Source organism: Notamacropus eugenii, chromosome 5 (assembly GCF_028372415.1).
Source record: "Notamacropus eugenii isolate mMacEug1 chromosome 5, mMacEug1.pri_v2, whole genome shotgun sequence".
Classification (NCBI taxonomy): domain Eukaryota; kingdom Metazoa; phylum Chordata; class Mammalia; order Diprotodontia; family Macropodidae; genus Notamacropus; species Notamacropus eugenii.
In genome coordinates this window covers 255,187,412-255,208,257 of record NC_092876.1, presented here as the reverse complement: position 1 = coordinate 255,208,257, position 20,846 = coordinate 255,187,412, and the positions used below count along the sequence as shown (strand labels likewise).

Below are 20,846 nucleotides of genomic sequence, written 5' to 3'. Positions count from 1 at the left end.
TCTCTGTGCTCTTGCTTCCTCATCTTTAAAATGAATGGATTGGAATCTATGTCTTCTATTTTTTTCCAGCTCTAAATTTATGATCATAAGAGTAAAAGAGTTAAGGACAAATAATTGATAAAGTGAACATGTTTGACAGTGTGAAACATTCTTCTTCTGTATTCCCTGGTCTCATAGCCAAAATGGAGGTGTATTTTAATATCTATTCTCTCAAATCACATTGATTCGTACTGTTACTCACCATATGCCTTTGTTTTGGAAATTTTAGGATTTATATTATTATAGGTATTATACAAATTGTTTCTCTGGTTTTGTTTATTTTACTCTGTATCAGTTCAGAGAAATCATCTCATATTTCTATGAATTCCTCATGTTGTTTACTTCATTATAATATTCCATAATATTCATGTGTCACAATTTGTTTAGTCATTCCTTAATTAATGGGCAGTCATTTTGTTTCCAGTTCTTTGCTACCACAAAATGTGCTGCTATGAATATTTCGTATGTAGATCACCTCTCTTTCTGACTTTGATGTCCTTGGAGTAGTATGACTAGTAGTAAGACTGATGAATCAAAGGCTATGAATTATTTCAACAATTTGATCACATAATTCCAAACTATTTCCTAGAATGGCTAGATCAACTGATAGCTCTGTCAACAATGTATCAGAGCCATTGTGGATATACATGTGTATTTCCAGAACAAATTCACAAAATATAAATAACTCTCTTCCTCAAAGATGAAACCAAGATATTTATTCAGATACCAGAAAGCCAATTCCACCATGGTAAACAAGAAGTTTATACATATCACCAATTCAGGGAGCATCAACATCCCCAAGCCTTCCATCCGTTAGGCCTCCCCACAACCAAGCTCCCCTAGGCAAAATTCCTCCCTCTCTCACTCACACTGGTGGCTCTGCCTCAGCTCTGCCTCACCCTGTGCCAACTCTGCCTCATTCTAACTTCCTGCTCTACCCTTCCTGTTACACCTGCTTGACAAGCTCCTCTCACCATGCCATATGACTCAGGTTCCATGTGACCCAGACTCCATCATGGCAGTCAGCTGGGCCCAAACTCAAAGCAGGTCACACAGGCCTATTAATGGATGGGAAAGATCTTCCTATTCCACTAACATTACAAGCCCCTATAGCATTGACTTTTTAAAAAATAATTTATTATCTTCAGCAATGTGAAGCTACTGTGGCATTTCAGAAGTTCAAGAGTAGAATAGAGCTTTACCATAAGGGAGGGATTAAGGGAATATAAAGGAGACTCTGAATACAGCAACTAAATGCCATCATGAAGAAGCAATGAAAAGATGTGGTGATCATGAGAAATATTTAGTAGTTCCCTCAAATGACCATCTTGCAAGAACCAGTGTAAGAGCGAGCAACAAGGAAACATACAATCAAAACATCCTCTAGGAAGAGTGAATAGCATCTGCGTGTGTGTGTGTGTGTGTGTGTGTGTGTGTGTGTGTGAATGAGAGAGAGAGAGAAACAGACAGACAGACAGACAGACTCCTCCAGGAAATTGGGTAGGTCTCTAGGGAATTATCTATATTCTGTGCACAGAACAATGGAAAGGAAGAATCTAGTGACTAGACTCTAGTCATGTACCATGAAATTTTGGCATAAATCATTTAGAACTATTCTGCAACAACAACAATAATTTTCTTTTTTTAAAAAAAAGGAATATAATATACTGAAAACAAGAGCAAATAGCTTAAACTCAGAGAAAATTTATCCTGCAAGGTTAAAAATAATAATGGGGGCTTAGGAGGGGGCAGAGACAAGATGGCAGAGTAGAAAGACATACCTACTCTAGCTCTTCCCCCACAGCCCATAAAATACCTGTAAAGAATGACTTTCAACAAATTCTAGAGCAGCAGAAGCCACAAAATGATGTAGTGAAGGATATTTCTAGCCCAGGGTGACCTGAAAGGCCAACAGGAAAGGTCTGTCACACTGGACACAGAGTGGAGCACAATCCAGCCTTGGCCATGTGGCACTGGGAGGAGCAGGACCAGAGCAGGCCTTGAGGGTGGAATTCGTAGCAGCAATAGTGGTCCTCTGATTCCTAAACCCACAGGCCAAAGGCAGCTTCAAAGATCAGTGAGAGGGCTTTTTCAGCTGGGTGAGAAGGGAGCAGGGTCCCCCTCCACCAGCTCCCACCCCAGGCAGCAGTCGTAGAGGCATCAGAAGCAGCAGAGGGCAGTGGCTGCAATAGCTGTGGCAGCCAGCTTCCATTTTTGGAGCCCTCAGCTTAAAGCCCCTGGGGGAATTGAGCAGCTAATCTGAGTCTCAGCCCTGAGTGCTGGTGTGGTGGAATTGTAGACTACTGTGGAGAAGGAATTCTACTATTTGCAGATTCTGGGAGGAAAAGTTTCTGTTTGCTCCCAGACCAGTGTGCAGGCTTGATTGTGCCACCTTGGAGGAACTGAGATCTTACAGGTCTCCAGAGTATATACCCTACTCTTGACAAAGGACCCAAAAGTCAAGTAACTGGTTGGGAAAATGCCCAAAAAAGGGGAAAAAATAAGACTATAGAAAGTTACTTTCTGGGTGAACAGGTATTTTCTCCCACCGTTTCAGATGAGGAAGAACAATGCCTACCATCAGGAGAGGACATAAAAGTCAAGGCTTCTGCATCCAAAATCTCCAAAATAAATACACAATGGTCTCAGGTCCTGGAGGACCTCAAAAAGGATTTTGAAAATCAAGTAAGAGAGATAGAGGAAAAATTGGGAAGAGAAATGAGAATGATGCAAGAAAATCATGAAAAGCTAGTGAATGGCTTGCTAAAGGAGACCCAAAAATGCTGAAGAAAATGACACCTTTAAAAATAAGCTAATTCAATTGGCAAAAGAGGTTCAAAAAGTCAATGAGGAGAAGAATGCTTCAAAAAGCAGAATTAGTCAAATGGAAAGGGAGGTTCAAAAGCTCATTGAAGAAAATGGTTCTTTAAAAATTAGAATGGAAAAGATGGAAGCTAATGACTTTATGAGAGACCAAGAAATTACAAAACAAAACCAAAAGAATGAAAAAATGGAAAATAATGTGAAATAACCTCATTGGAAAAACAGCTGACCTGGAAAATAGATCCAGGAGAGACAATTTAAAAATTATGGAACTAGCTGAAAGCCATGATCAAAAAAAAAAAGAGACTAGATATCATCTTTCATGAAATTATCAAGGAAAACTACCCTGATATTCTAGAACCAGAGGGCAAAATAAATATTGAAAGAATCCACCAATCACCTCCTGAAAGAGACCCAAAAAGAAAAACTCCTAGGAATATTGTAGCCAAATTCCAGAGCTCCCAGGTGAAGGAGAAAATACTGCAAGCAGTTAGAAAGAACCAATTTGAGTATTGTGGAAATACAATCAGGATAACACAAGGTCTAACAGCTTCTACGTTAAGGGATCGAAGGGTTTGGAATAAGACATTCCAGAAGTCAAAGGAACTAGGATTAAAACCAAGAATCACCTACCCAGCAAAACTGAGTATAATACTTCAGGAGAAAAAATGGTCATTCAATGAAATAGAAGACTTTCAAGCATTCTTGATGAAAAGACCAGAGCTGAAAAGAAAATTTGACTTTCAAACACAAGAATGAAGAGAAGCATGAAAAGGTAAACAGCAAAGAGAAGTCATAAGGAACTTACTAAAGTTGAACTACTTACATTCTTACATGGAAAGACAATATTTATAACTCTTGAAACTTTTCAGTATCTGGGTAGTTGGTGGGATTACACACACACACACACACACATGCACAGAGAGAGAGAGAGAGAGAGAGAGAGCACAGGATGTTGAAGAGAAAAGGATCATATCTAAAAAATAAAATTGAGGGGTGAGAGAGGAATATATTGGGAGGAGAAAGGGAGAAATGGAATGGGGCAAATTATCTCTCACAAAAGAGGAAAGGAAAAGCTTTTTCAATGGAGGGGAAAAGGTGGGAAGTGAAAGGGAAAAAGTGAAGCTTACTCTCATTACATTTGGCTCAAGGAAGGAATAACATGGACACTCAATTTGGTATGAAAACCTATCTTACACTACAGGAAAGTAGAGGAGAAGGGGATAAGTAGGGAGAGGGGGATGATGGAAGGGAGGCAAATGGGAGGAGGGAGCAATTAGAAGTAAACACTCTTGTAGACGGAAAAGGTCAAAAGAGAGAATAGAAGAAAAGAGGCAGGATAGGATAGAGGGAAATATAGCTAGTCTTTCACAACATGACTATTATGGAATTCTTTAGCAAAACTACACATATATAGCCTGTACCGAATTGCTTGCCTTCTCAGTGGAGATAGGTGGGGAGAGAGGAAGGGAGAGAAGTTGGAACCCAAAGTTTTAGGAATAAATATTGAGAATTGTTTTTGCATACAACTGGGAAATAAGAAATACAAGTAATGGGGTATAGAAATCTATCTTGCCCTATAGGACAAAAGAAAAGAAGGGGATAAGGGAAGGGAGGGGTGGTAGAAGGGCGGCAGTTTGGTGGAAGGGGTAATAGGAATGCTTGGCATTTTGGGGTGGGGGGAGTGGAGAGTTGGGGAGAAAATTTGGAACTCAAAATTTTGTGGAAATAAATGTTGAAAACTTAAATAAATAAACAAATAAATTAAAAAAAGAAAATAATGATGGAGGGAGAGGGTGGGATAAACTTTTAAGAGCATTAAAGACTGAGAAAACAAGTTTGGTAAATCCAATTTGAAATTTAACATATAGTGTACATGCAGTGTACAAAATAAATATAAGAAAGGCAAACAACCATAAATAACTTTAAAGTCCTAGGGGATGATGATCTAGTGCTTTCTTAGGAGAGGGGAAAAAAGACTAAATCCCCTTGGGAATCCCATCCAATATAAAGGACCCTGAATAAACAAAGAGAGACAGATTCTGGGCTTAAGTGTTAGGAAGAAATGTCCTAGAAAAGGCAAAAGAGAAGGAGGGAATGGATACTGTTGTGGTTGTGTATTTAGATCATTTAGACACCTTACCTTAGAAAGGTAAGGTAGACCAGTAACTTCTCTTGGTGGTATAAGAGGAAGAACAAGAAAGTATACAGGAATCAGATTATGTGTGTGTATATGTGCCTGTGCATGTGCATGCGCACACACACACACATACATGCACATTTATATATTTTTTCTTCAAATTATTATACTGAATTTTATATGAAAATACTGCCTTAACAGTCATAATATTAAATGTTTGTAGACTGACGTTACCAATTAAACTGATGAAGAAACTGAGGACCAAGGAAGTTAGATGCTGGAGGAGAGGGGACTCTTGACAGTCTATAGCAAAACTGAACAATTTGTCATGTAATGAGAAACAAAAACAACAAAAAAACCTAAAATCCCTAAGCCTCAGTTTACTCATATGTAAAATGGGGTGGGGTATGTGTGTGTGTGTACGTATATGTGTGTGTGTGTGTGCAGTAGATGAACTCTAAGTTCCCTTCTTATTCTAGATCTATGAGCCTATGACATAAAACATAAAAAAGATTAGAATAAAAATGAGACTAGAGTAAAACATATACCTCAGTTAAATAGAAAAAAAAGGTAAGAATAGCAATCATTACCTCAGAGAAAGTACATTAAGGACATATTGTCAGGTGAGAGAGACACAAGTACAGTATATGCTTCAAAGTATAGTATATGCTTCACCTCACATAAAAAAAGCATGAAAGAAAGAGCTTTTACAGTAGAGAGGAGGGTGGGGAGGTGGCAGGCAACACTTGAACCTTACTCATAAGAACTGCCTCAAAGAAGGACTAACACACACTCAAATGGGTATAGATATCTGTCTTACTCTACACAGAAGTTGGAGTTAATCATTAGAAGAAAAATAGACTTTTGGGAAGAGAACACAGGGGTTGAGGGAGAGAGACAGAAACAGAAAGAGGATAAATAAGAAGGGAAATAGGATGGAAGAAAATACATAGCTAATAATTATAACTGTGAATGTGAATGAGATGAACTCACCCATAAAACAGAAAGGGATAGCAAAATGGATTAAAAACAATAATCCAAAAATGTGTTCTTTACAATAGCCACACTTAAAATGAAAGACAAAGAGTAAAAATAAAGGGCTGAAGTAGAATCTGTTACCCTTAAGCTAAGGTAAAACAGAAAAGAGGGGTGGGAGGGTGGTTTAGCAATCATGATCTCAGACAGAGAAAAAGCAAAAAAATAGAACTAATTAAAAGAGATAAGCAGGGAAACTACATTTTGCTTAAAGGTATCATAGACAATGAAGTTATATCAATACTAAACACATATGCACCAAATACCATAGCAGCCAGATTCTCAAAGGAAAAGCTAAATGTATTATAGGCAGTAATAGATATTAAAATTATACTAGTGGGAGACCTCAACTTTCCTCTCTTAGGACTAGATAAATCTAATAATAAAATAACAAAAAAGTAGTTAAGAAGCTAAGTAGAATTTTAGAAATGGTAGATATGATAGAACTCTGGGGGGGAAATTGAATGGGAATAAAAAAGAGTATATCCCTTTTTCTCAGCTGTACAATGAACCTTCACAAAAACTGACCACATATCAGGGAGTAAAAACCTCAATCCTAAATGAGGAAAAGCAAGAATATTAAATGCATCTATTTCAGAATATAATTAAATAAAACATTTTAAAAGAGCTGTGAAAATGTAGATTCAAAATTAATTGGAAAGTAAATAATCTAATCCTAAAGAACAAATGGGTCAAAGAACAGATCACAGAAACAATCAACAATTTCATTAAAGAGAATGATAACAATGAGACAACATTCCCAAACTTATGGGATGCAGCTCAAGCAGTATTTAGGAGAAATTTATATCTATCAACAAAACAGAGAAAGAGCAGATCAATGAATTGGGCACAAAACTAAAAGAAATTGCAAAAAAAAAAACAAATTAAAAATTCACAAATAAACACCTAACCAAAACCCTGAAATTTAAATGAGAGATTTAAAAAATTAAAAGGAAACCATTAAACTAATAAATCAAACTAGGCACTGATTTTATGGAAAATAAAACAGATAAACCATTAGTTAATTTGATTTAAGAAAAGAACAAAGAAAACCAATTACAGTATCAAAAAATGAAAAGGGTGAATCCACCACCAATGAAAATGAAATTAGAGAAATTAGAGGGAGATATTTTTCCCAATTACATGCCAATAAATCTGACAATCTAAGTAAAATGGATGAATATTTGCAAAATTATAATTTGCCCAAATAAACAGAAGTTGAAACAGAATACTTAAATATCTCATCTTAGAGGGAAAATTGAACAAGCCATATATGAGCTCCCTAAGAAGAAATTCCCAGGATCAGATTAATTCACAAATGAGTTCTACCAAACATTTAAAGAACAATTCATTCTAATACTACACAAACTATTGAAAAGCAGGCAAAGAAGGAAACCTACCAAATTCCTTTTATTATCTAAATATGATTCTGATACCTAAACCAGGAAAAGCAAAAACAGAGAAAGAAAAGAATAGAGCAATTTCCCTAACAAGTATTTATGCAAAAATTTTAAATAAACTACTAACAAGAAGATTAGTCCAATAGATCACAAAGATTACACACTGACCAAGTGGGATTTATACCAGGAATACAGGGCTGGTTCAGAATTAGGAAAACTATCAGCAGAAATGATCATATCAATAACAAATACAATATAAAACATAGGTTATCTCAATAGAGGCAAAAAAAGCTGTTGACAAAATATAATACTCATTCCTGATTTTAAAAAAAAAAAGAGACTAAGAAGCATAGGAATAAATGGAGCTTTTTGTAAATTAAGTGGTGTTGTTCAGTTATTGAGTTGTGTCCAACTCTTCTTGACCCCATGGACCATAACACATCAGGCTCTTCTATCCTCCACTCTCTCTTAACATCTGTCCAGATTCATGTTCATTGTTTTCATGATACTATCTATCCATCTCATCCTCTGCTGTCCCTTTTCCTTTTGCCTTCAATCTTTCCCAATGTTAGGGTTTTTTCCAGTAAGGCCTATCTTCTCATTATGTGACCAAAGTATTTAAGTTTCAGTTTCAGTATTTGACCTTCCAGTGAATTAATTTAATTACTGAATTAATTTAAGTATTGACTGATTTGATCTCTTTGCAGTCTAAGGGACTCTCAAGAGCTTCTCCAGCACACAATTCAAAAGTGTCGATTTTACAGCACCGAACTTTCCCCATAGTCCAACTCTCATAGACATACATTGCTACTGGAAAAAACCATAGCTCTGACCATACAGCCCTTTGTCAGCAAGTTGATGTCTCTGCTTTTCAATATGTTATTCATTTTCCATAGCATTCCTTCCAAGGAGCAAGTGTCTTTTAATTTCATGGCTGCAGTCACCATCTACAGTGATCTTTGAGCCCAAGAATATAAAATCTGACACTGCTTTCACTTCTTCCTCCATTTGCCAGGAAGTGATGGAACTAGCTGCCAATATCCAGGTGCCAAGAGTTTACACTCTCCTCTTTCACCCTTATCAACGGACTTCTTAATTCCTCTTCACTTTCTGTCATAAGAGTATTATTGTCTGTATATCTGAGATTACTAGTATTTTTCCTGGCAGTCTTAGTTCCAGCTTTTGATTCATCCAGCATGGCATTTCTCATGATATATTATGCATATGTTAAATAAATAAGATGACAATACACATCTTTGTTTTACTCCTTTTCCAGTCTTAAACCAATCAGTTATTCCATATTCAGTTCTAGTTGTTGTTTCCTAATGCACGTACAAATTCCTTAGAAGACAAGTAAGATGACCTGGTACTCCAATATTTTTAAGTACTTGCCTCATTCTGTTGTGATACACACAGTCAAAGACTTTACTGTAGTCAATGGAACAGAAGTAGATGTTTTCCAGAACTTCCTCACTTTCTCCACAAATAGGGGAATTTGGTCTCAGTTCCTTTGCTTCTTCAAAAACTAATTTGCCCTTTTGGTGAGGCCATCTCCAGTGTTCCTGATCTATATCTTGCCACTGGACCCAGATGGCTCAGGAGGAGAAAATTTGTTGGTATATTGAGTGCAGTACTTTAACAGTATCATCTTTTAGAGTTTTAAATAACTCCGGTAGAATTCCCTCACCTCCACTAGCCTTACTGTTAGCAATACTTTCTAAGGTGCACTTGAATTCATTCTCCAAGATGTCTGGCTCTGGATTAGTAACCACACCATCACAGTTATTGGGGATGTTAAAATCTTTCTTGTATCATTCTTTTGTGAAATCTTACTACTTCTTAATCTCTCCTGCTTCCTCTAAATCCCTACCATTTTGTCTTTCATCATGCCCATTTTTGCATGAAGTTTTCCCTTAGTATCTCTAATTTTCTTGAAGAGACCTCGTCTTTCCTATTCTAAAGTTTTCTTCTATATCTTTACACTGCTCATTTAAGAAAGCCTTATTATCTCACCTTGCTATTCTCGGGATGTCTGCATTCAGTTGAATGTATCTTTCCCTTTCTCCTTTCCTCTTCCCTTTCCTTCTTTCCTCTTCCCTTTCCTTCTTTCCTCAGCTATTTATAAATATTCCTCAGACAGCCATTTTGCTTTTTTGCTGCACTTTTTCTTTGGAACATTGCCTGTTACTGACTCCTATATAATACTGCAAACCTCTGTCCAGAGTTCTTCAGGCAGTCTATCTCCCATATCTAATCCCTCAAATCTATTCCTCACCTCTACTTCATATTCATAAGGGACATTATTTAGGTCATACCTATATGGCCCGATGGTTTTCCCTACTTTCTTCAATTTAAGTTTGAATTTTGCAATAAGAAACTCATGAATAAGAAACAGCTAACTCCAGGTCTTCTTTTAACTGAATGTATTAAGCTCCTCCACTTTTGGTTGCAAAGTATATAACCAATCTGATTTCTATACTGACCATCTGGTGATGTCCATATTAGAGTTTCCTTTTGGGTTGTTAAAAAAGAGCGCTTGTTATAACTAGCAAGTTATCTTCATTTTGCACTACAAGGCCAAACTTGCCTATTATTCCAAGTATCTTTGGATTTCCTATTTTAGCATTCCAGTCCCCTATGATGAATGCTTTGGAAATATTCTGTTGTTATTTCTAGAAGACATTGTAAGTCTTCGTAGAACTGATCCACTTTGCCTTCTTCGGGATCAATGGTTGAAACACAGACTTGGATTACTGTGATGTTTGGTTGGCAGTCTAATACCTCTTCTCTCCCATACTTTCTTTTGGACCCTCTCAAAAACTGAGCTAGTGTTGGCAGTGCATGTGCCAACCTCATCAGTTATGTAGACATTCCTGGATCTGCCAAGGTAAGTGAACTCATCCACAGAATTCATAATTTCTATATTTGTTGTAACCAGTGGTTCTACATATGGATGATGTGGCGTTGGCTAGGGAGAACCTTTGTTTTCTTGGTGTTCATTATCAGACCAAAATAAGCACAAGTGGTGGAGAATCAATTCACACTCTTGTTCCTCAGCCTTAGAGGCAGCATTGAGTGCACAATTATCTGTGAACAAAATACTAGTAGTGGTGTTGCTGGGTCACAGAGTACGTACAGTTTTATAGCCCTTTAGACGTAGTTTCAATTGCTCTCCAGAATGGTTGGATTGGTCAACAACTTCACTAAGTGCATCAGTGTCCGAATTTTCCCACACCCCCTCCAACATTTGTCATTTTCCTTCTCTGTCATATTAGCCAATCTGATAGGTGTGAGGTAGTACCTCAGAGTTGTTTTAATTTGGATTTCTCTAATTAATAATGATTTAGAGCAGTTTTTATATGACTATAGGTAGCTTTGATTTCTTCTTCTGAAAACTTCCTATTCATATCCTTTGGCCATTTATTTATCAATTGGGGAATAACTCATATTCTTATAAATTTGACTCAGTTCTCTATGTATTTGAGAAATGAGACTTTTATCAGAGAAAATTGATAAAAATTTCCCCCAGTCACCCAGTTTCCTGCTTTTCTCCTAGTTGTGGCTACATGGTTTTGTTTGTGCAAAACCATTTTAAATTGATGTAATCCAGATTATTCATTTTACAGAGCTGTTATGCTGACCTCATTGTTTTATACCTGTGAAACCTGGACAATATGCCAGGAAACTGAATCATTTCCATTTGAATTGTCTTGGGAAGATTCTGAAGATCACCTGGCAAGATAAGGTACCAAACACCAAGGTCCTTTATTAAGCTGAATTGCCAAGCACTCAAGCTCTACTTCAGAGAGCACAATTCCCATGGGCTGGACATGTTTGTTCAAATGGCACAACATATGTTTTCCTAAAAGACTACTTTATGGAGAATTCACATGAGATAAGTACTTATATGGAGGTCAAAAGAATTAATATAAGAACACTTTCAAGGTCTCTCTGAAAAATTCTGATATCAATTGTGAGGCATAGGAGACACTGGCACAGGATCACCCAGCATGATGTGCCCACATCAAAGAAGGGGGGGGCTATGCTCCATGAGCAAAGCAAAATTGCAGTCGTTCAAAAGAAATATAAGATTTACAAACTGAGAGATATCTACACTCCATCAATTATGCCTGATCTGTGGTAGAGCCTGCTCTTATTGGTTTGATAAACCACAGTTGGACACACTGTACCTTGACCTGGACATAGTGATGTCATTTTGGTCTTCTTTGAGTACAAAGGACAACAACCAACCAACCACTACTAGGTCTGTATCCCAAAGAGATCAAAGGAAAAGGACCTATATGTATAAAAATATTTATGGTGGCTCTTTTTGTGGTGACAAAGAATTGGAAATTGAGGGGATGTCTTTCAATTAGAAAATGAACAAAGTGTTGGATATGGAATACTATTGTGCTGTAAGAAATAAGCAGAATGCTTTAATAAAACTTTAGGGAGACATATATGAACTGATACAAAATGAGATGAGCAGAACCAGAATATTTTAACAGTAAAAGCAATATTGCATGATGCTCAACTGTGAATGTCTTAGCTATTCTCAGCAATATAAAGATCCAAAACAATTTTGAAGGACTTATTATAAAAAATGCTATCCATCTCCAGAGAAAGAACTGATGGTGGAGGAATACCGGTTGAAGCACACTTTCTTAACTTTATTTTTCTTGGGGTTTCTGTTTCTGTATTTTCATTTGCAAAACAACTAACATAGAAATGTTTTGCATGACTACACATATATAATCTATATCAAATTGCTTGCCTTACCAAGGAAAGAAGAGGGAAGGGAATGAGACAATATGAAACTCAAAATTTAAAAAAAATGTTAAAAAAATTTCTTTATATGTAATTGAGAAAAAAAGATTTTAATTAAACTTTTAAAAAAGTATTTTATTCATTTACTATGTGCCTATTAAGTACCAATTAACTACTGATTGTGTACCTATTAATGCTGGGGCTAGGTATTAGGGCATGTTCTATACAAAAATTTCTTGCATGCAAGAATTAGTCAAAAATGAGAGGGAGGGATATTCGGAAGTATATGATCAGAAAAGGAGATGGGTCATTCATGTAGTAAGACTGATGAAAAACCAATGAAGAGACTGAGTGCTTCACCATACCCACAAATTTTTTAAAACTTTCAGGAAGCACTTCGGCATATTAGGTGGATTCTTAAAGAATTCTTAAACAGAGAACTTGAAACAGCCTTGGATTTGTCAAATCACATATCACCTCTGGTGGCAGGTTGTACCATCTCTACTCACCCAGAAAACCTTCCTATCCTTCTCAGTCCCAATATCTCAATCAGAGAAGGTGACTGAAAATAATTTCTTTTATAACAGGTTTCTTGAAATTTGTTATAAGAATTTCCTTAGAATGTCTTTTGACATGTACAGTTGATATCTACATAGACTAGCCTGCTTTTCTGCATGGACTGCTTGGCAGACAAGGTGACCTGATAAGAAAGAGACCAAACACAGTTCCTTGTCTGACTGGTCAGACGCCTTAATTTTAACAGATAAGGCCCTTTGAACATCACCTTGATTTGGCAGCTTCCCCATTTCAGTAACTTTATTTTTTTTTTACTTCCAAAGTTGTTTTAATTACATACTTTTTGATGTTTGATGCCTTTCAAAATGTACTTTTAACTCTTAAAAATCTGATATCTGTCATTTTCTGCCACAAATCAGCAGGAATGACAGTTTTTCATAAACAGTTTATTCAATGCTCTTAAAAATGTTATTGTTTATACTAAAAAACAGTAAAGAACTAGTTTATAATGAGCAATTTTATTCCAAGTAACTTTTATTTCATGAAAATCAATTAACATGTACTCAAGTTAACACTTAGAGTGGGGTTTTTTGGTTCCAATATTTTAAATCAACAATTATCAAATCCAATAACTACAAAGAAAGCATTTCAGCGAACTTAATCGCACTCATAAATACAAATATTTTTCCTCCTCTGGCCTCATTTTACACATATTTAAACTGCCATCTTAAAAGTATATTTTCTTTTCATTAGAGTCATATTTTTCTTTGAGTAAGTTATGCTCTGAGAACAAATGAGAATCTTTTGAAAAAGGTGTTATGTCTTAGGAAATGACTGTTTCAGTACAAGAAATGATACCCTGATGGCCTGAATAAATGAATTTAGCTCCAGAAGAGTCATTCTTTGCTTTCAGACTACAGTTTATTTGTTTTCCAATAAGGCAAAGATAATACTTATTTAGTGCCATGCAACTTTTCAGATACTAATAATTTCTCCAAATAGCAACCAATTTACAAGAGAACCACGTGCTATTATTACATACTTCATAAACAAACATAAGAATAATATTTTATCAATATTTCTTTTATCACTCATTTCAAGAAGTTTGAGATCATTAAAAACCCTGAAAATTTTTGCAAAGGCTACTACTGCTCTTTTATTCATTTCTGGGTCCAATTTGTTGTCCACCCATAGTGTCTGTCTAAGATGGTTAAACTAATGAGCCAGATATTTAGACTATATATCTAATTCATAAATATGAATCACTTGCGGTGATGCTATGTGTCTGAAATACTATAATCTCTGAAGAATTGCTGTTGCAGTGTGCCCAAAAGGCAAGAGAGAGGTGTGTGGAAGGAATGAGCAGATTGCAATACATTACCGATTATGTACTGTGGATAAGGATATCATCAGAGGGTGGTATGACCCAAAAAGAATAGGATTTGGGAAGGGTACAATCATATAGCAAGAGTAAGGGATAACTAAAGCATATCGTCCATGTTCTACTGGTTTCCATTCAATATTTAAACATGGAGAAAGGTCCCAGATGTGTTGGAGGGAGCCTTTTTGGAGAATTCACTGGAAGAGACATACAGAAATCACACATATTGAGAAGATTGTGATCTGAACTGATGGAAAGAGTATCATCATTAATAAGATCAAAAATCTATTGAGGTAAAATAAGGCTATTTTATCAAGAGAAATCTCAGTTTGAACACCATTTAATTAAGGTGGTAGTTTAGATTATAAATATGAATGTTTTGAATGTGTAATTTTTTTCTCTTTCTCCTCTCTATCTTATTGCCATTTGCTAGAATGATCCTTCTCATATATATATCTGGTTATGTTGCTGCTGCATTAAAAAATCTTCAGAGTTCATTAATTGTCATATTATGTCACAAATTGTCCATTAAGCAAATTCAAATACCATCCTACCTTTATAGTCTTAGGTAGACAAAACTGGTTATGATAGTCTTTGCTCAATTTAATGAATTCCCCAAATCAAAGTCTAGAAATTAAAGGGTGTAGATCTTTGTCTGAATAGCCCCTCCCATGGAGACAGTATCACCCTGGAAACTCTCTGAAATAACAAGGAACTTCTTTCATTTGTTTCCAAAAGATTATTAGAAAATAAAAATCTATACCTCTTCTCTTTTCAGAATAGTCACCCTATAGCCCCTAAAATGCTGTTCTGAAATGAACTCAACCCTCCCCTTCTTTTTCTCCCCTCCTCAAGAGAAAATGATGACTTAAGGAGATACACAAAACCAGCTAGCCTGTGGTTCATAGGCTTCAAATTCCTGCACACGTCTTACCTTCTTCCTTCCTAGTTTCCAAGAATAGTTCAGAGACCAGAGTTCTCAAGAATGCCCCAAATACAGTAGTAGTTCTGAAATGACAAAGCCCTTGCAGAGGCATATGGCAGTGGTAGACACATACTTAGAAGTGGCCTGAGAGAAAAGCTCCTAAGAATGGACTTTCTCAACTATGGGAGTTGACTCTTGGGCAAGACCATAATAGACCTTTCACAGAATTAAATATTTTGTATTATATGTATTATTTGGTATTATGGTCATGTGTCATATTCCTCTACAAAATTCCAGGAGACCAGATGTGTCTTATCTATACAAGGAATCAAATTGAGCACTTCCCATTGTAATCAGTAAACAACAGGTGCTTAATAAAGGCTAAATTGAGTTGTTTTGTTTTGCTTCCCCAGAAATACAAACAGAAGAACAAAGAAGCTATGAAATAATCTTCACAAATTTCCAACCACCCATGTTGTTGCTGTTTAGTCATTTCAATCTTGTCCAACTCTTCATGACCCCCTTTTCTTGGACTTTCTTGGAAAAGAGACTGGAATGCTTTGCCATTTCCTTCTCCTGATTGCCTTGTTTTTATTCCCATTGCCATCATGATGTCATCCAATGTCAGAATGTTTTTTTTTTTCTTGCACCAACCTCCTCTAATTTTTCCTGCCTTTGGTCTTCCAAGTCTGCACATATTTAACATGTCACTTATATTCAGTTCATCCTTCTACACTCAGTTCAAATGCAACCTTTTCCAATAAACCTTCCCTGATCATCTCAGACAGAATGTTGCGTCTCCCTCTGATTTGGGTCCATTTCTTATTTTACCTACTATCATGCACAGGAAAGGATCTTGCCCTTCTCATTTGTGTATTCACAACATCACTCAGCTTCATTAATAAATGTTAGTTAAATGAATGTGCTTTTAATACACATGCAAGAATCTTATAAATTCAGTGTTCATTCATCTCATTGTAACTGACAGAATTACTTCCATGGATAATGCACATACATAAGAGTGGAATAACTGAAATTAATGTGTAGAAGCTGAAGTATGATTTTGATTATAACATGAATCCAAAAATATTATCTGTGGAAACATATGACTGAATGGGAAAATGTTATTCAACATGTGCATCCTTAATTTACGGGAATTCCTCTCATGTAAAGTAAGTTCCAGAGGTAAATGTTCTCATAATTAAGCAACTACAAAACAAAAATAGAAAAAAAATTATAATTCTTACCTGAGTATGCTCAATTCAACTAGATATGAGATACTAGATGATATATAGATTATATCACATTTGATAGCAGCATTTTCCCAGTGTATTTTTCTTTCTTGTATTTTTCATATGATATCACATATGACTGGAAAATAAAAATGAAATATTTATGAAGTAGCTTTTGCTCAGTAGTTATCGGAACAAAAATTCTATTTGGATAAATTTTTAGTTAAAAAAAGTACAATATCAATGCCTGACAGTGTACACAAGAATAAAGTCCAAATGGATACATAATCTAGGTAAAAAGACTGATACTATAAACAAATTAGGGGAGCAAGGAATAGTGTATTTGTCAGATTTATGGAGAAGGGAGAAACTTTTGATTAAGCAAGAGATAGAGAACATTATGAAGCACAAAATGGATAGTTTTGATTATGCTAAATTGAAACGTTTTTGCACAAACAAGCCCAAAGCAACCAAGATTAGGAGGGAAGTAGAAAACTGAGAAAGAATTTTTATCAGTGTCTGTGATGAAGACCTCCTTCCTAAAATATAGAGAGAACTGAGTTAAATGTATAAGAATACAAGTCATTCCCCAATTGATAAATGGCTAAAGGATGTGAACAGCGAGTTTTCAGAGGAAAAAATTAAAGCTATCTATAATCAAATGAAAAAATGCTCTAAGTCACTATTGATTAGAAAGATGCAAATCAAAACAACTCTGAGCTACTACATCACACCTGTCAGATTGGTTATCATGACAAAACAGGAAGATGATAAATGCTGGAGAAGATGTGGCAGAATTGGAACACTAATTCATTGTTGGTGGAGCTGTGAGCTGAACCCATCATTCTGGAGAACAATTTGGAACTATGCCCAAAGGGCTACAAAAATGTGCATACCCTTTGACCCAGCAATATCGCCTCTAGGACTGTATCCCCAAGAGATCATAAAAATGGGAAAGGGTCCCACATGTACAAAAATATTTATAGCAGCTCTCTTTGTGGTGGCCAAGAACTGGAAATCGAGGGGATGCCCACCAATTGGGGAATGTCTGAATAAATTGTGGTATATGAATGTAATGGAATACTATTGTTCCACAAGAAATGGTGAACAGGAAGACTTCAGAGAGGCCTGGAAGGACTTATATGATCGGATGATGACTGAATGGAGCAGAACCAGGACTTTGTACACAGCAACAACAATAATATATGAGGACTTTTTCTGGTAGACTTAGCCCTTCACAGCAAGGCAAGAACCTAAAACATCCCCAAGGGACCCTTGAGGCAAAATGCCTTCCATATCCAGAGAAAGAACTATGGCATTGGATCACAGAATGAAGCAGACCGCTTTCTCTTGTGTTATGTTTCATTTTGTATCGTTTTCATGATTTCTCCTATTCATTTTAATTCTCCTATTGAACATGACTCGGGTGAAAATGTCTTTAATAAGAATGTATGTGTAGAACATAGATAAGACTGAATGCAGTATCAGGGAGGGAAGACGAAGGGAGGAGGAGAAAATCCAAGATATATGGAAGTGATTGTAGAAAACTGAAAACAAATTAATTAATTAATTTAAAAGTGCAATAACATGCCAAAGTTACTAATATATCTCTGTGAAATGTTATGAACAAGCCAATATTAAATGAGAAAACATATAATTAAATGAAATTCAAATTTTATAGTCATAAGCTTTACAAATTATTTTTGTCAGAACAACTCTTCTGTGAAGCTATAAGGCTACCTGGCTAATATTCACTCACAATTCCCTCAGTTATTGCTGATATTTTACCAATAAAATGTGTGTTTTTATTATGTGGTAATAAGAGTAATAACTCACTTTTTGTTGCTTATAAAGGACTTTCAAATGAGATAATATATATATAAAGTCTTGGCAAACCTTAAAATACTTTATAAGTACTGGTTATAGTTATTGTTAACGAACACTTCAATAGTGTCTGCTACTGTACGCACTATGGATGAGTGTTTTGGTTCCTTTAACCTTCTGAAGTAGGTAGTGTAACCATGATTACACCCATTTAACAGATGAAGAAACCAACACTAAGAGGCATTAGATGACTAGTGTCCATGCCTGCCAGACTAGTAAACGTCAGAGCTGAGATTCCAATCAAATGCAGCACCCTTTCCACACTGCACTCTCTCAGCCCAATAGCTATCGCTGGTACCAGAAGTACCCTTCATGATAGAGCTGACTTAAGGTAGTTATTTACCAATTAAGTACTGAAAGTGTCCCTGATGATTGGCAGGGATAATCAGAAATTCAAAGAGCACTGGTAACCATGTAAGTGTAATAGGATTATAGTTTTCATTCTTCTTAAACTGCTATGTGAGGTGTTCAGGCCGTTTAATCCCCTGGTAACTAGGCCAGACCCATATCAGAGACAGCTAGGATTTTGAGATTTTTTTTTATTTTCATTCCTAAATAAAAGGGGAAAAAACAAGTCATTCCAGGAAGTAACACAAAAGGAAGAAATCTCTTTTTTTGTTGTCTCAGTCTGGTTCCCCCAAGCTTGATCACATAAAGTAATTCAAATAAACCTCTGCCATAAAGTCAAATTCTTATCAGGACTGGTGGCAGAACATTTTCTCTCATGACAATGGAGGGGGAAAATGCATCTCTATTTAATCACGCAGCAAACATTTATTAAGTACCTACTGCATACCAGATGTGTGTAGGTGCTAAGAAAACAAATAAAAAAAAGACAGTCCCTTTCTTTAAGAAATTTACTACCATTATTTACAAAAGTTCTCTCAATTTAAGATTTAATTTCTTTTTACCCTCCCAACAGCTTAAGTCCTACATAAAGCAAACTAAATTTTAAATAAAACAAAGCAATTAACATTTCTCAAGATTGGTTATATACAATGCTAAAAATCCTTATCTAAAATCTTACCAAGATCTTTCTGGGCTTCCCATAGAAGGAATGCAGGATAGGAGGTTTAAGAGGAAGGGGAAAAAACTTGAGTTTTCTCCTTTAGGGCAATACAGAGAAGGTTGAATGTGAAAGCAAATACTCAAGACATGGGCCGGGTTTGCTGGGAACTAGGGTCACAGAGAATTTTGGAGGCTCTTGCTGAAATGATTGGGAATCCTTGGGTTTGACCTTGACTTCAAGAGAGTTCAGCTTGCTTGGGAGCACCTGTGGGCCCCAAAAAGGTAAAGACGTCTGCCCAGATTTAATGGCGCCTGACAGGGGAGGCAGAGTCAGGTGCTGGTTAGAGGGAGGAGAGGCAAGAAGAAGTCTGGGGAGAGATCTCAGCTGTGGGCTGGAGCTGAGGCCAGGTCAAAGCAGCAGTTGTGAAAAGCAAGAATAGTGCTATGAAAACATCCAACCAGAGGGGGGAAATCCCCATCTTCACACGTACGCACCTCAAGAAAGGAGAGGAGCAGGAGAATTGAGGTGGCCTTACCTGCAAGTCCTACCACACACTTTGTCCGAAGGTTCATCTACATTCCTATATTCTCTACGGTTCATAAGTTGCATGGCCATTAACAATGATTTTTTATAAGTCTACAAATGTGTGCTTTGAGATAGATACAGGAAGACAGCTCATGAGGAAAGCACATTTTGTACAAGTACAGGGATGGAAATAGGTAGAGGAAGGGGGCACTGAGCCAATCAGAGTTTTTTAAGTTTTGGTCAATATCAATCTACAACTATAGATGTGTATCTATTTACATAGATACATATATACGCACATATATGTAGGTATATATAAACACATATGTATGGGTACATAAATACAAACTTATTAAGTTCGTACCACATTTAAATACTGATGGAGTCTATTATATACTAGAAATTCATATTTAGTCACGTACTATAAGGAAAGCTGAATGCCACAGAAGCAACACCTTCAAATTGTGGTGCTGGAGAAAATTTTTGAGAGTCTCTTGGAGAGCGAGGAGGTCAAATCAGCAAATACTTAAAGAAATTAATTCAAGCTATTCACTGGAAGGTCAAATACTGAAGCTGCTGAAAAGGCAGGACTCACTGAAAAAACCCTGATTTGGGGAAAGATTGAAGGCAAAAGAAAAAGAGGACTGCAGAGGATCAGATGGATGGATAGAGTCAAGGAAACAATGAACATGAATCTGAACAGACATCAAGAAACAGTAGAGGACAGAAGGGCCTGGGGGCCTAGGATACATGGGGTCATGAAGATTCAGACATGACTGAATAACTGAGCAACATAATGATGCTAAGTTCTGAATAAATCATTTGTGACTATTTTTTTTTTAAATCTGAGGGTATATTTTTCTTGCCTCTTAGAAATTTATTAACCAATTCAATTTATTAAATATTTATTAAACATGTATTACACACAAGGCACCAGGCTTGACACTGAGAAAATCAAATTCAAAAACAGTAATCTGCAACCTTAATTGAGGGAATGGCATATATACACAAGTGGGCAGCTAGATGGCATAGGGGATGGGGCACTGGGTCTGGGAGTCAAGAAGAGTCATCTTCCTGAGTTTAGATCTGGCCTCAGATAATCCCTGGCTGCGTGAAGTCAATTAACTCTGTTTGCCTTAGTTTCCTCACCTATAAAGTGGGCTGGAGAAG

General features: G+C 36.3%; 1 protein-coding gene across 16 annotated transcripts in view; it reads right to left on the bottom strand.

The window, feature by feature from the left end:
- GULP1 (GULP PTB domain containing engulfment adaptor 1) overlaps positions 1-20,846 on the bottom strand; it is a 383,611-nt gene that overhangs the window by 239,623 nt on the left and 123,142 nt on the right. For 15 of the 16 annotated variants that reach the window (XM_072612613.1, XM_072612612.1, XM_072612615.1 and 12 more), the window contains exon 2: positions 16,274-16,397. The exons of the other annotated variant lie outside the window; for it this stretch is intronic. The gene's annotated coding sequence lies outside the window, so the exon portion shown is untranslated. The remainder of the gene's footprint in view (positions 1-16,273; positions 16,398-20,846) is intronic. 16 annotated transcript variants of the gene reach the window in all.